At 46.4% G+C, this 13,055-nt stretch overlaps 4 non-coding genes and 1 pseudogene across 4 annotated transcripts; 3 read left to right on the forward strand and 2 right to left on the reverse strand.

Moving 5' to 3' along the window:
- Nucleotides 1-2,777: 2,777 nt before the first annotated feature.
- LOC142437519 (U6 snRNA-associated Sm-like protein LSm3 pseudogene) lies at nucleotides 2,778-3,084 on the forward strand (annotated as a pseudogene).
- A 972-nt stretch (nucleotides 3,085-4,056) lies between these two features.
- On the forward strand, nucleotides 4,057-4,128 carry TRNAA-UGC (transfer RNA alanine (anticodon UGC)). The gene has a single exon. It is a non-coding gene; the product is annotated as a tRNA-Ala (tRNA).
- Nucleotides 4,129-8,221: 4,093 nt separating this feature from the next.
- TRNAF-GAA (transfer RNA phenylalanine (anticodon GAA)) lies at nucleotides 8,222-8,294 on the forward strand. Its single transcript has one exon. It is a non-coding gene; the product is annotated as a tRNA-Phe (tRNA).
- Nucleotides 8,295-9,662: 1,368 nt separating this feature from the next.
- TRNAA-AGC (transfer RNA alanine (anticodon AGC)) lies at nucleotides 9,663-9,734 on the reverse strand. Its single transcript has one exon. It is a non-coding gene; the product is annotated as a tRNA-Ala (tRNA).
- Nucleotides 9,735-11,276: 1,542 nt separating this feature from the next.
- Nucleotides 11,277-11,349, reverse strand: TRNAF-GAA (transfer RNA phenylalanine (anticodon GAA)). Its single transcript has one exon. It is a non-coding gene; the product is annotated as a tRNA-Phe (tRNA).
- Between the last annotated feature and the right edge of the window lie 1,706 nt (nucleotides 11,350-13,055).

Consider the following 13,055-nt stretch of genomic DNA (forward strand, 5'->3'; position numbering starts at 1 on the left):
TCAAAATTTCAGCTGCTCTCCATCCCTAAATCTGCTGATCAGTTCGTATCTTGAGCTTTGCTGCCTTGGATTTTTTTTCCCTCCAAATTACTCAGTGTCCTTTAAACCCAAATAAAAATTGAGTACACAAAGAGTACACGAGAATGGTAGAACAATGAGACTAAGGCGGTCCATAACACTAACTTTTCCGTATAGAAACTGTTCAATGGGTGTTTTTGGTGTTTACTTTCTATATTCCCAACAACAAGATAACAAATACAACGAAAGGGACAAAGCAAAGGGAATCTTGGTCCTACATTGCTGTACAAACCACATGTGGTTTTTATTCTCACTCTGGCTCTTCCCATCACTCTCGTCCGTAACATTCTTGTCAGCAAATAGCAGGAAGTGTTTTTTCCTGGAAAGCAGAATTTCAATAGTCTAATGTGACAAAATTAGACACTTATGGAATTCGTGTGTGTGTGTGAGATCCAAGTGAATTTTCATAAAAGATGTTTCATGTTTTACAGTTATGAACACAGTGCAACGGAGTGGGGGGGGAAGCAGAGCAAGGAGGTCCTGAGGGAGTATAAAGGATGGACTTTGGGGCCAGGATGTGACACCCCATCAGACTCATCGGGAAAACACTCCTAAAGGTCAACAAACAGACCTTGAACTCATAACAAGCATTTTTTTTCCTTTTTTCTCTTCTTTTAAATTTTGTATGTCAGTGGCTTTTATGTTTATTGGCTTGTCAGTATTGCTGCCATTGACGCCATATTCTTATGTGCCACTCTGGTGCTGTCAAAGCCATCCCCAATTTTATGCACATATTACTATATCAGCAGATCCACTTAGAAAAGATAGGCTGGACAAACAATGTGAGAAGAAAATAACGTGACCAACGGTCCCAGAAGGACATGAGAGTGTGGGAGGTAGGAGAAGGGAGGAGGTGTTGGCCAACACAGGGACAAGGGAACAAAGAGTGGTTCAAAACCAGTGGACGGAGGGGATGGAAGGACTGGTAGGGAGTGACCAAGGGCAAGGTAGCTGAGAGGAATTACTGAAACCAGAATGAGGACTGTACATGGTAGTGGGAGAGGAGGAAAGCATAAGGAAATAGAGGCAAAGAGTAGGAATCAGAGGGCATACAGAAAAGCCTAAATACAGACATGTACATATGTAAATATATTTATGATTTTGGGGGAAAGAGACCTATGTGCTTATATTTATAGGTTTAGTAGCAGGGTAGCAGGTGGACATTGGGCCTTCTTGTATGCATTCCCTCAATACAAGAGCACCTTGCTCAGTGAAATGGTCATTTCATGATACCCACCTTCCCGACATGATCGCTGAAGTCAGACGTGTACATAAGCAAACGTGGTGAAGAAAGTTGATGGTGCCTGGCTATCAAAAGATATAGCATCTAGGATCTTAAAAGTTTGAAGACAAACAAGTGACCATCTACCTTGGAAGCAACAAAGGCCACAGAGAAGAAGCACACAAGCCTAAGTGAACAAAAGTTGTTGAAGGCATCAGGTAGCAGACACCAAAGAACAAAAATCATCATTGTGTGATCACCTTCCCCACATAAACGCTGAAGACGAGTGTGTTCATAAGTAAGTGTAGTGAAGAAGGCTGATGGTGCCCAGCTATCAAGAGATATAGCGTCTGGGGACTTAAGGTCTTGAAGGTAAACAAGCAGCCATCTAGCCCAAAAGCAACAAAGCCCACATAGAAGCAGCACACCAATATATGTGATCATGAGGGGCTGAGGGGACCAGGTTTCAAGCACCAAAGGTGGGGTGGGGGGAAATCATATCATCGTGAATGAGGGGAGTGCATGATGGGGACTCAATGCCCATCTGTAGACAGCTGGACATCCCTTGCAGATGGGTAGTAGGGAGGAGATGAGTCACTCAGGGTTCAGTGTAGCAATAATGAAACTCACAACCTCCCTCTAGTTCTTAAACGCTTTCTGCCCCCCACCTACCATTATTCCAATTCTATCTTGCAACCCTGGTTAGATTAGAGGATGCACAGACGTACAGATGGGATCTGGAAACACAGGGAATCCAGGACAGATGAATACTTCAGGACCATGGGTGAGAGTGACGATACCAGGAGGTAAGGGAGGGTATGAAGGTTGAACCGATCTCAGGGGATCTACATATAGCCTCCTCTCTGGGGGATGGGCAACAGGAAAGTGGGTGAAGGGAGACTCCGGGAAGTATAAGATAAGATCAAATAATAATTTATAAAGTATTGAGGGTTCATTAGTGAGGGGGAGGAGGGAGGGAGGGGAAAAACAAAAATGAGCTGATTCCAGGAACCCACGTGGAAGACGAATTTTGAGAATGATGAGGGCAATGAATGTATAAGGGTGCTTTACTCAATTGATGTATGTATGGATTGTGATAAGAGTTGTATGAGCCCCAATAAAAAGATTTATTTTTTTAAAAAAGGAAAGTGGCCATACTAGGAGGGGAAAGGGGGTTGGGCGGAGGAAGGGGAAACTGATCACAAAGATCTATCTATAATCCCCTCCCAGGGGTCGGACAACAGAAAATTGCGTGAAGGGAGACATCCATCAGTGTAAGACATGAAAAAAAAATAATTTACAAATTATCAAAGGTTCATGAGGGAGGGGAAAAATGAGAAGTTGATACCAAGGGTACAAGTAGAAAGAAAATGCTTTGAAAATGATGATGGCAATGGATGTAAAAATGCGCTTGACAGATGGATGTATATGTGGATTGTGGTACGAGTTGTACGGAAAATCGTCCAGAATTTGAAACATGGCGGACGATGTGGACCAGCAACAAACTGCCAACAGAGTAGAGGAGACTGCATCTCATTAGGCTCAGCCTGGATGAACGCGTTTATGTGAAAGTGTGAAATGACTGAGAGCTTTGAGGAAGATACCATGCTTATGATCAGCATTTAAATATGATACTGGGAGATGTGGAAGAAACTGTGACAACTATAGAAATTGATGAAGAGATGTATGAAGAAACATATAAAACAACACAATGGAATATTCCAATGTTCTTTGTGCCGGGTGACAGCGTTGTGCTGGTTGCCCTTCTGCTGAGAGTTGGCTGAAACCAAGAATCAGTTCAGAGGGGCAAAGAGGAGCCTCTTGCATTTAGGCTATATCCTAGAGAAAACCCTACGTAAACTTTGATACTCAGAAGTAACCAAAGATTCATTCTTTTCTGAAATAAGCTGGTCTGCCGCTATAAACTAAATGACATTTTAAATTTCATCCCACCTTTCCAATAAATGTAATCACAAAACTGCAGTTATTTTAACAAATAATTTTGGATTTTTTTCTTTAAAATAATGTTTCTTTTCCTATTTTAATTTTTTAAAAAGGAGATGTATGAGGCCTCAATAAAATGATTTAAAAGAAAAGAAAGACACCCGTCAGGACGCTTAGGCAATTCCAGATGTCCCTCTTCAAATTTGCACCCCACTGCCTCCCTCACCCCTCGCCAAACTATAAACTGCTCCCACCCTTTTCTGTCCTGCCTTCTGTTTGGTAATGGCTTTTAAATAAAGAAATGCTTTACACACGGATGTCTTTTTAAATCTTTTACATCCTATTCACGTCGTGTCATCTTACAAAAGGGCTCTCATCATAAAATATTGAGCCCACCGCTCTCGGGATTTCTTCTGACCCAGATTTCCCTGTCAAAGGTGGCCGGTAGTATTCTGATTAAGCAAACAGGGATTATGGAAGAGTTGTCAGTCAAGGAAGAGATGAACTTCAAGAGCTTTGTGTCTCAGACTAAGACTGATCTAGAGGAACGTTTCAAAATTCCAGGTTGTGAAACCACGGTGGGGATGTCCAGTGACTTTTTATCTGGCACAAGCTTGTTCTACTGGGCTTTCCCTTTACGCGCTGCGCTCTAAACTTCTAGAGTGTCGGTGTCTTGCGCTAGTTCCTGAGCGTCTACTTCCCAGAGACACCTCTGGGTGCCACTATCTTTCAGAATGAAGTGTGCAGACTGAATAACTCTTAAAATCATTCTTATTTCTCATTGAAAACTTACAAAGATGCCCATGCACGTGGGGGGTGTAGCTCAGTGGTAGAGCGCATGCTTTGCATGTATGAGGCCCCGGGTTCGATCCCCGGCACCTCCAGAGTTTTACTTACCAATGCCATTATCCATCGTCTCAAAACTGCTCCACAACCCAGCTTTTCGTTCTGCCTAAAAAATAAATGGAACAAAAAGCCGCCGTTGAATAGATCAGGTTGTTTCCCATTAGAAGGCTCAAAACAGGATCACATTTAACCGCAGCCCCAGTCGAAGAACAATCCGTTTCTATTACATGCCCTGCAGGATACACGCCCTCCTGAAGGAAATATGGAATATGTAGGTGCGATAGCAATGTGTGGTGAAGCTGGTGCCCGTCTATCAGGTAGAATAGCATATGGGGGTCTTACCGTCTTGTTTTCAATCAAGTAACCTTCTAAGCGAGACATCAACTAACCTCAATTGGAAGAAGCACGCCAACCCCTGGGATCAGAGGAGTGGAAAGGATATCATAGAAATCCGCAGGGGAGAATGCTATCAGAGGTTAAATCGCCAAGTTCTGGTTTGTAGAAGGATATGAAGTTTTCCCACTGAAATTTAAGCCCCTTCTTGTGCCTGGTGTAGCAGCATGAAAGACCGCAGTTTTGCCGTTTGAGAAGCAGTGGATGTTGGAATGGTGGGTTTTCCCACTGGCCAGCTGTCAACCCTGCTCCTTAGAACTAGGCAGATAAGTGATAGCCCTGCCCGAAGGAGGGGGAACCCACGTGCTAGGGCCCTTCCTCCGCAGGGTCCTAACACAGAGCGTTGCTCATCTGCTTTTGACAACCGCCAGCATCGTCGGTCTTCTCCCTTTTTAGAAACCCATTTCCCTGCTCACATGGGACCACACACGTTTTTTGACAGTAAGTATTTCCACATTTCTATTCCGAAGTAAGAAGTCTGGCACCACCTTTTAAAAAAATTTTTATGTATCATTTTATTGGGGCTCATACAACTCTTATCATAATCCATACATACATCAATTGAGTAAAGCACCCTTATACATTCGTGGCCCTCGTCATTCTAAAAATTCGCCTTCCACTTGGGTTCCTGGAATCAGCTCCTTTTCCTTTTTTTCCCTCCCCCTCCCTCCCAGTTCTCCCCTCCCCCATGAACCCTTAAAGTTTATACATTATTATTTTATCTTATCTTACATTGCCCAGTGCCCCTCTCACCCACCTTCCCGCTGCCCCTCCCCCAGAGAGGAGGTTACACACAGATCCCCCAGAGAGGAGGTTATAAGTAGATCCTGATGGGGTCTCCCTTTCTACACCCCCTTCCCTCCAGGTGTCGCCACTCTCCTGGCTGGTCCTGAGGTGTTCATCTGTCCTAGATTCCCTGTGTATCCAGATCCCTACTGCACCGCTGTGCATCCTCTGGTGTAACCAGGTTTGCAAGGTAGAATTGGGATCATGATAAATGGAGGGGAGGAAGCGTTCAAGAACTAGAGGAAGGTTTTGAGTTTCATTGTTGCTACACTGAACCCAGAGTGACTCATCTCCTCCCCACTACCCCTCTACAAGGGATGTCCAGCTGTCTACAGATGGGCATTGTGTCCCCATCACGCACTCTCCTCATTCATGGTGATGTGATATTTTTCCCCTGCCTTTGTTGTTTGAAACCTAGTCCCCTCGGCCCTTCATGATCACACATGTTGGTGTGCTGCTTCCATGTGGGGTTTGTTGCTTCTGGGCTAGATGGCCGCTTGTTTACTTTCAAGTCTTTAAGTCCCTAGACGTTATATCTCTCAATAGCTGGGCACCATTAGCCTTCTTCACCACACTTGCTTATGCACAAATTTGTCTTCAGTGTTTATGTGGGGAAAGTGATCACACAATAATGGTTTTTGTTCCTTGGTGTCTGCTACCAGAACCATTCAACACCTTGTATTCACTTAGGCTTGTGTGCTTCTTCTCTGTGAACATTGTTGCTTCCGAGCTAGATGGCCAGCTAAACGGTCATTCCATGATACCCACCTTCCAGACATGATCACTGAAGACAGACATGTGTGTAAGCAAATGTGGTTAAGAAAGCTGATGGTTCCCCGCTATCAAAAAGATATAGCGTCTGTGTTCTTAAAGGCTTGAAGGCAAACAACTGGCACCACCTTTAACATGGTCAATACCATGTGTTCCCCGTTGTTCCAGTGTCACTGAAATTCAGCGAGACAGAAAACAAGGGACTGAGAGAGGGGAAAACGAATGAACCGGCTCCGGATTGTGCAAGAGCTGGACAGAACCAACAAGAAAATTCTACCTCCAAAATCTCAAAATACAAGGTCTGCGAAGATTTTTCTTTGATTTCAAGGAAAGCCCAGTGAAACACTACGCTCCCCCCCCCACCCCATGTGAGTCTGCTACCTTTGCCAGTTACCGGCCCACGCCACGTCCACTCTTGCCACCACCCGAGGACACCCCTCGCCCTGCGTGTCCGTGTTGGGGGTGGTGGGGTGTTCCCCGCGGCTCCCAGGGAAGATCCGGACCCAACTTTGCAGGAGCCACAAAGTCAAACCAAGCCTAGGGCGCTGGGCGCGCTCAGTCCTGAAGCATAGAAGCGCCTCTCTCTAACTCTGCACCACTGGAGGGAGCACAGAGAGAAGGGGGTTGCACTCACCCACCCACCCCATTATGCACCTCACCCATCCGGACCCTGACAGGCGCAGGGGTGCTTCTCCTGGCCCTGGTCCTCAACAACCCGTCTTCCCCTTCCCCCGGACCACAGCATCCCGTGACCACCATAGTGGACCCACTGCGGTCCCACGGGCGCCCGTTTGCTCTCGGTTTCAGGCCCCCCAGCAGCTGGTGATCCAAGAACCCGTCCAGCACCCGCTGAGGTCCCCCTGATTCTGACTCCAGGCGACCCTGGAGGACAGAGGAGAAAGGCGCGCGCAGGGTGCCCAGCACGAGAACCTCCAAGGAAGGCGACTCTCTCCTCCTCTTTCTCCCACCCAACAGCTGGTCCTGCAGCTGATCTCCTAACCCTTGAGCAGCCAGGACTCCTGGTCACGTCCATGGTAGTTGGTCACTGTTTTTCTACTGTGTGTGACAGGGCTCCCCGGTCACTGACCTGGGGACCAACTCTGACTCGGTGCCTTTCTCTGCGCGCGCGCTCAGGGTGTCCGCAGCTGGGCTGAGGCTTGGCGGGCGCGGACACAGAGCTCTGGATAGTGGGTTCCTTCCGGCCCCAGGACACCCCAGGGAGGGGCAATCGTCCTTAGGGCCTACCCAGAGTGTGTCCTACTTGGGGGGTCTCCGTCGTGGGGTTGCATAGTCTGGAGTCCTGCCCTGGGACTTCAGGCAGAAACCCCTGGGTAGTGTTGTCAGTGCTCTGTCTTATAGCAGGCACGTGTCCCACGGCCACTGTGCGCAATGCATCTGCCCCCAACCACGTTTCTTTGACCTCCCCTGGGCCTTTCAAGGCTTAGAGACAGACCTTCAGCACCTCTTGCTCGCGGTCTCTTACATCTGGATGATGTGTCTCTAGAGTTAGCTGGTCCTAGTCCCTGTAAGATTTAATAAATGTTCTTGTTATGAAAAAAGTATTAAACAGGATATGAAGATTTCCCACGCGAGATTTGAAGCCCCCTTCTAGTGCCTGGTGTAGCAGCAGGGACCCAAGTGCTGGGGCCCTTCCTCCGCAGGGTCCTATCACGTAGACAGTTGCTCATCTGCTTTTGACAACCGCCAGCATTGTCGGTCTTCTCCCTTTTTAGAAACCCGTTTTCCGTGCTCACAAGGGACCACACACGTTATTTGACAATAAGTTTTTCCGCGTTTCTACTCCTAAGGGAGAAGTCTGGCATCACCTTTAACGTGGTCAATACTTAGTTCGCCGTTCCAGTGTCACTGAAATGCAGCGAGACTGAAAATGAGGGACTGAGAGAAGGGAGATTTCCGGATTGTGCAAGAGCCTGACAGAACCAACAAGAAAACTTTCTTCCCCAAATCACAAAATACAGAAAAAGATTCCTCTTCTTACCCTAACATCCCATCCGCTGCCTCCAGAACCTGGATGGCGGGTTTTCAGACATGGCTAACCATGGACTTCATATAATACTCCATGTGTGGATAATATTTAATAAATAACTATTAAATGTTTAAAAGCACTGGAAAGGTTACATAATATTTGTATGTCTATGTAAAATGAGAATCCATTATGTGACCGAAATAGCTCAGTTGGGAGAGTGTTAGACTGAAGATCTGAAGGTCCCTGGTTCAATCCTGAGTTTTGGCAGTAAGACTGAGTTTTTGATAATTTAAGAAAAAATGGGACAGGTGTATCACAAGATTTGGGGATTGTACCTACCCAGTAAGACGGGGTCGAACTGTCCCAATGGGTTTATGACGCTGTCACTCTTTCTGTTGTTAGATCCGATCCTATGCACAACAGCATGAAAAACCACCAGGTCCTCCTCAATCCTCACAATGGATCTTTTGTTTGGCCCATTGTTTGAAGCCACTATGTCAATCCATCTCTGTTTTAGGACAGATTGACTAGAGAAACAAATTCATTGATGCTCATACAAGTGTAAGAAAGCATTTTGTATCAAGGAGTGATTGGATATCAAGAAAATATCCCAGCTCAGTCCAAATACAGTCCATCCATCTGATACTAATCCATAAAGCCTTCTTCAGATTCACACAGCCACATGCCATGATGCAAGATCACAGGCCGGTGGGTGCCAGGTCCCGTGGGTCCAGGGCACCGTGCAACACAGAGCTCTGACAAGTCACAGCGTGACTCTCCAGCAGGAAGGTAAAGGAGTTGGGGTCAAGGGGATGTTCTCAGGACCCTTCTTATAAGGAGGTCACTACCCACAAGGAGACACCATCAGACTGTGACCTGATTGACAGACTAGACTCTACCCCCACACTTCACGTTGACACAAAAAATATCTAACTACCACAAGGGCATTGAGGGCCTGCCTCTGTTTTGCTGTGCCTTGTCCCCATTTTCACCAAGCATGATGTCCTTCTCCAGGGACTGCTCTCCTTTGAAAATACGTCCAAAGAACTGAGTTTGTGCCTGTAAAGAGCCTTTTGGCCGTACTCCTTCCCTGACAGATGGATGGTTCTTTTGTCAGTCCATGGTACTTTCAATATTCTTTACCAACACAGAAGGTCAAATGCATTCTCCTTCAGTCTTGCTTATTCAGTGTGCAACTTTCTCATGCATGTGAAACAATTGAGACACCACACTCTATGTAGTGCAAGTCAGCATGTCATTCGATCTATTGCCTGCTGCTTTCATGAGCACTTGAGCACTGAGTGTGAATTCATGCATGATAAAAATGGGTTTTTTTCATCTTTTCTCCATTTATATATTACCCATGGGTCCAGTTGTGAGGATTTTGATCTTCTTGACACTGAGTTGAAATGCACACTGAAGGCTGCCATCCTTATCTTCATCCGCAAGGGCTTTAATTCCTCCTCATGTTCAGCAAGCAAGGTAGTGTCTTCTGAATGTCACAGGTTGCTAATCTCCAATCCTGATGTTGCAGGTTTTCTATCTTTTTTAAATCGCTTTCTTGGGGCTCTTACAACTCTTATCCCAATCCATACAGCTCACGGATTATGCTTGTGCTTTGTGAGGAGTAAAAGTTGGAGGTACTGGGGATCGAACCCAGGGCCTCGTGCATGCTAAGCACGCGCTCTACCACTGAGCTATACCCCCACACAAGAAACAATCCTTTAGCAGAGTCTCGGATACTCTTTGGAAGTCAAAATCATGATCAGAAGAAGATTGTTTTATGTTCAATTCTAAAATTCCCTCCGTTGGACTCTCTCAGGCACCGACACACGAGCAGAAAGGAGACCGTGCTGGAAAGGCAGGTATTGCTCCCGCTCCAAGGTCTCCCTCCTCATTGCCCGGCGCCTGCTTCCATCCCTTTCGCCGCTCAGTCCCAGCATATGGCGCTCTCCTGGACTTCGCTGAAGGGACTCAACTTCCTGTGTTCTCCTGGCCCTTAGAAGTTATATATTAGTATCTTATTTTTTAAAAATTTTGAAAATATATATTAGTATTTTACCCGGGCAAAAAATTAAATAAAACAGACTTCAATTGGTGCGGAAATAACTCTAAAATTGAATACGAGCAGAAACAATTAAATCCAAAAGACTAACATGACCAGATGAGAAAAGGGGTAATTCATCCAAGCAAATGTTTAACAAAGCAATACGTACTCAAAACCCCCATACACTCTAAGTAGCATAGTTTTACATATATATGTATATGTAATAGTTTTCATACATAATTCTGTACTTATATACATGTTAAACATATACATCATGTTAAATATATACATCCCATCAGAACCTGTCAATGTGAACTTTCGCCAGGTTACTCTTCTGAGGAGCAACTGGGTGGATCAATCATTCTCCTTAGGTTAGCAGGCCAGCCCTTAGCCAGTGTAACACCGGGCTACTTTCCTGAATTACCAATTTCTAGTTGCTTTTTACTGAAATAGACAAATATTGTTTAGAACTTAATGCAGGACCACAGAAGTACATAAAACCAAGGAGGATCAATATATGCATGTATACAACTTGGTTTTATTTGCTAAAAGGGTTGTCAAAATGATGATGACCGTATCTGTACAAGTTTGGCGGATGTAACTGATTTGTGGATTTTTATAATAGCTGCAAGAGCCCGAGTAAAATGACCGATAAAAAAATAAAAATAAAATCAGTCAGAGGTGTCCAAGGAGATATATATATATATAAACATCATATAGAAATACATCTCTTTCTTTTTTTTGTTGTTTTAGAAATATATGTTTTCCTACCTATAACCTCCTCCGTGGGGGATGGACAACAGAAAAGTGTGTGAAGGAGGACATCGGGCAGTGTAAAATATGATAAAATAATAATGTAGAAATTATCAAGGGTACATGCGGGAGGGGGGAGCAGGGACAGAAGGGGAAGGGGGAAGGAAAAATGAGGGACTGATTGCAGGAGCCCGAGCAGAAAGCTAGTGTTTTGAGAATGATGAGAACAACGAATGTACGAGTGTGCTTTACACAATTGATGTATGTCTGGATCCTGCTAAGAGTTGTATTAGCCCCAATAAAATGATTTTTTTAAAAGAAATATATCTTTTCAAAAATATAGTTTTTCTCTACTGTACGGATGTGTTCTCCTGAGTTGTAGTACAATCCCAAAGTCTTGTGATGCACCTGTCACATTTTTTCTTAAAGTATCAAAAATTCAGTCTTACTGCCGAAACCCGGGATTGAACCAGGGACCTTTAGATCTTCAGTCTAACGCTCTCCCAACTGAGCTATTTCGGCCACATAATGAGTTCTCATTTTACATAGACATACAAATATTATGTAACCTTTCCAGTGCTTTTAAACATTTAACAGTAATTTATTAAATATTATTCACACATGGAGAATTATATGAAGTCCATGGTTAGCCATGTCTGAAAACCGCCATCCAGGTTCTGGAGGCAGCGGATTGGATGTTAGGGTAAGAAGAGGAATCTTTTTCTGTATTTTGGGATTTGGGGAAGAATGTTTTCTTGTTGGTTCTGTCAGGCTCTTGCACAATCCGGAGCCCGATCTTGTCCCTTCTCTCAGTCCCTCATTTTCAGTCTCGCTGAGTTTCAGTGACACTGGAACGGGGAACAAGGTATTGGCCACGTTAAAGGTGATGCCAGACTTCTCCCTTAGGAATAGGAACGCGGAATAACTTATTGTCAAATAACGTGTGTGGTCCCTTGTGAGCACGGAAAACGGGTTTCTAAAAAGGGAGAAGACCGACAATGCTGGCGGGTGTCAAAAGCACATGAGCGACTCTCTACGTGTTAGGACCCTGCGGAGGAAGGGCCCCAGCACGTGGGTGCCCCCTCTCTCAGGCAGGGGTATCACTTATCTGCCTAGTTCTAAGAGCCGGGGTCCACAGCTGGACCGAGGGAAAACCCACCGTTTCAACATCACTGTTTCTCAAACGGCGAAACTGCGATCTTTCACATTGCTACACCGGCGCTAGAAGGAGCTTCAAATCTCGCGTGGGAAATCTTCATATCCTGTTTAATATTTTTTTCATAACGAGAACATTTATTAACTCTTACAGGGACTCGGACCTGTAACTCTAGAGACGCATCATCCACATGAAAGAGACCGCGAGCAAGAGGTCCTGATGGCCTCTACGCCTTGAAACGCCCAGGGGAGGTCAAAGAAACGTGGTTGGGGGCAGATGCATTGCGCACAGTGGCGGTGGAACACTTGCCTGGTATAAGACAGAGGACTGACAACACTGCCCAGGGGTCTCTGCCTGGAGTCCCAGGGCAGGACTCCAGACTATGCGACCCCACGACGGAGACCCCCAAGTAGGACACACCCTGGGCAGGCCCTAAGGACGATTGCCCCTCCCTAGGCTGGCCTGGGCCCGGAAGGAACCCACTTTCCAGAGCTCTGTGTCCGTGCCCCGCCAAGCCTCAGCCCAGCTGCGGACCCCCTGAGCGCGAGCGGCGCGCGGAGAAACGCCCGAGTCAGAGCCGATCCCCACCCAGGTGAGTGGGCCGGGGAGCCTCTCCCAGCAAGCAGAAAAACAGCATCAAGTACTATAGAGGTGACCAGGAGTCCCTGCGGCCCGCTCAGTACTTGCCCGATTGGCTGCAAGAGCAGCTGTTGGATGGAGAAAGAGGAGACGGTCCCCTTCCGTGGAGGTCATGGGTTGGGTATCCTGCGCGCGCCTTTCTCCTCTGTCCTCCAGGGTCGACGCGAGTCAGCATCAGCGGGACCTCAGCGGGTGCTGGACGGGTTCTTCCAGCGCCAGCTGCTGGGGAGCCTGAAACCGAGAGCAAACGGGCGCCAGTGGGACCGCAGTGCGTCCACCGTGTTTGGCAGGGCATGCTGTGGTCCGGGGGCAGGGGAAAACGGGTTGGCGAGGACGAGGGCCAGGAGAAGCACCCTGGCACCTCTCAGGGCCCGGATGGGAGGGGTGCACAGTAGGGTTGGTGGGTTAGTGCAGCCCCCTTCTCTCGCTCCCT

Source organism: Tenrec ecaudatus, chromosome 1 (assembly GCF_050624435.1).
Source record: "Tenrec ecaudatus isolate mTenEca1 chromosome 1, mTenEca1.hap1, whole genome shotgun sequence".
In the NCBI taxonomy this organism is placed as follows: domain Eukaryota; kingdom Metazoa; phylum Chordata; class Mammalia; order Afrosoricida; family Tenrecidae; genus Tenrec; species Tenrec ecaudatus.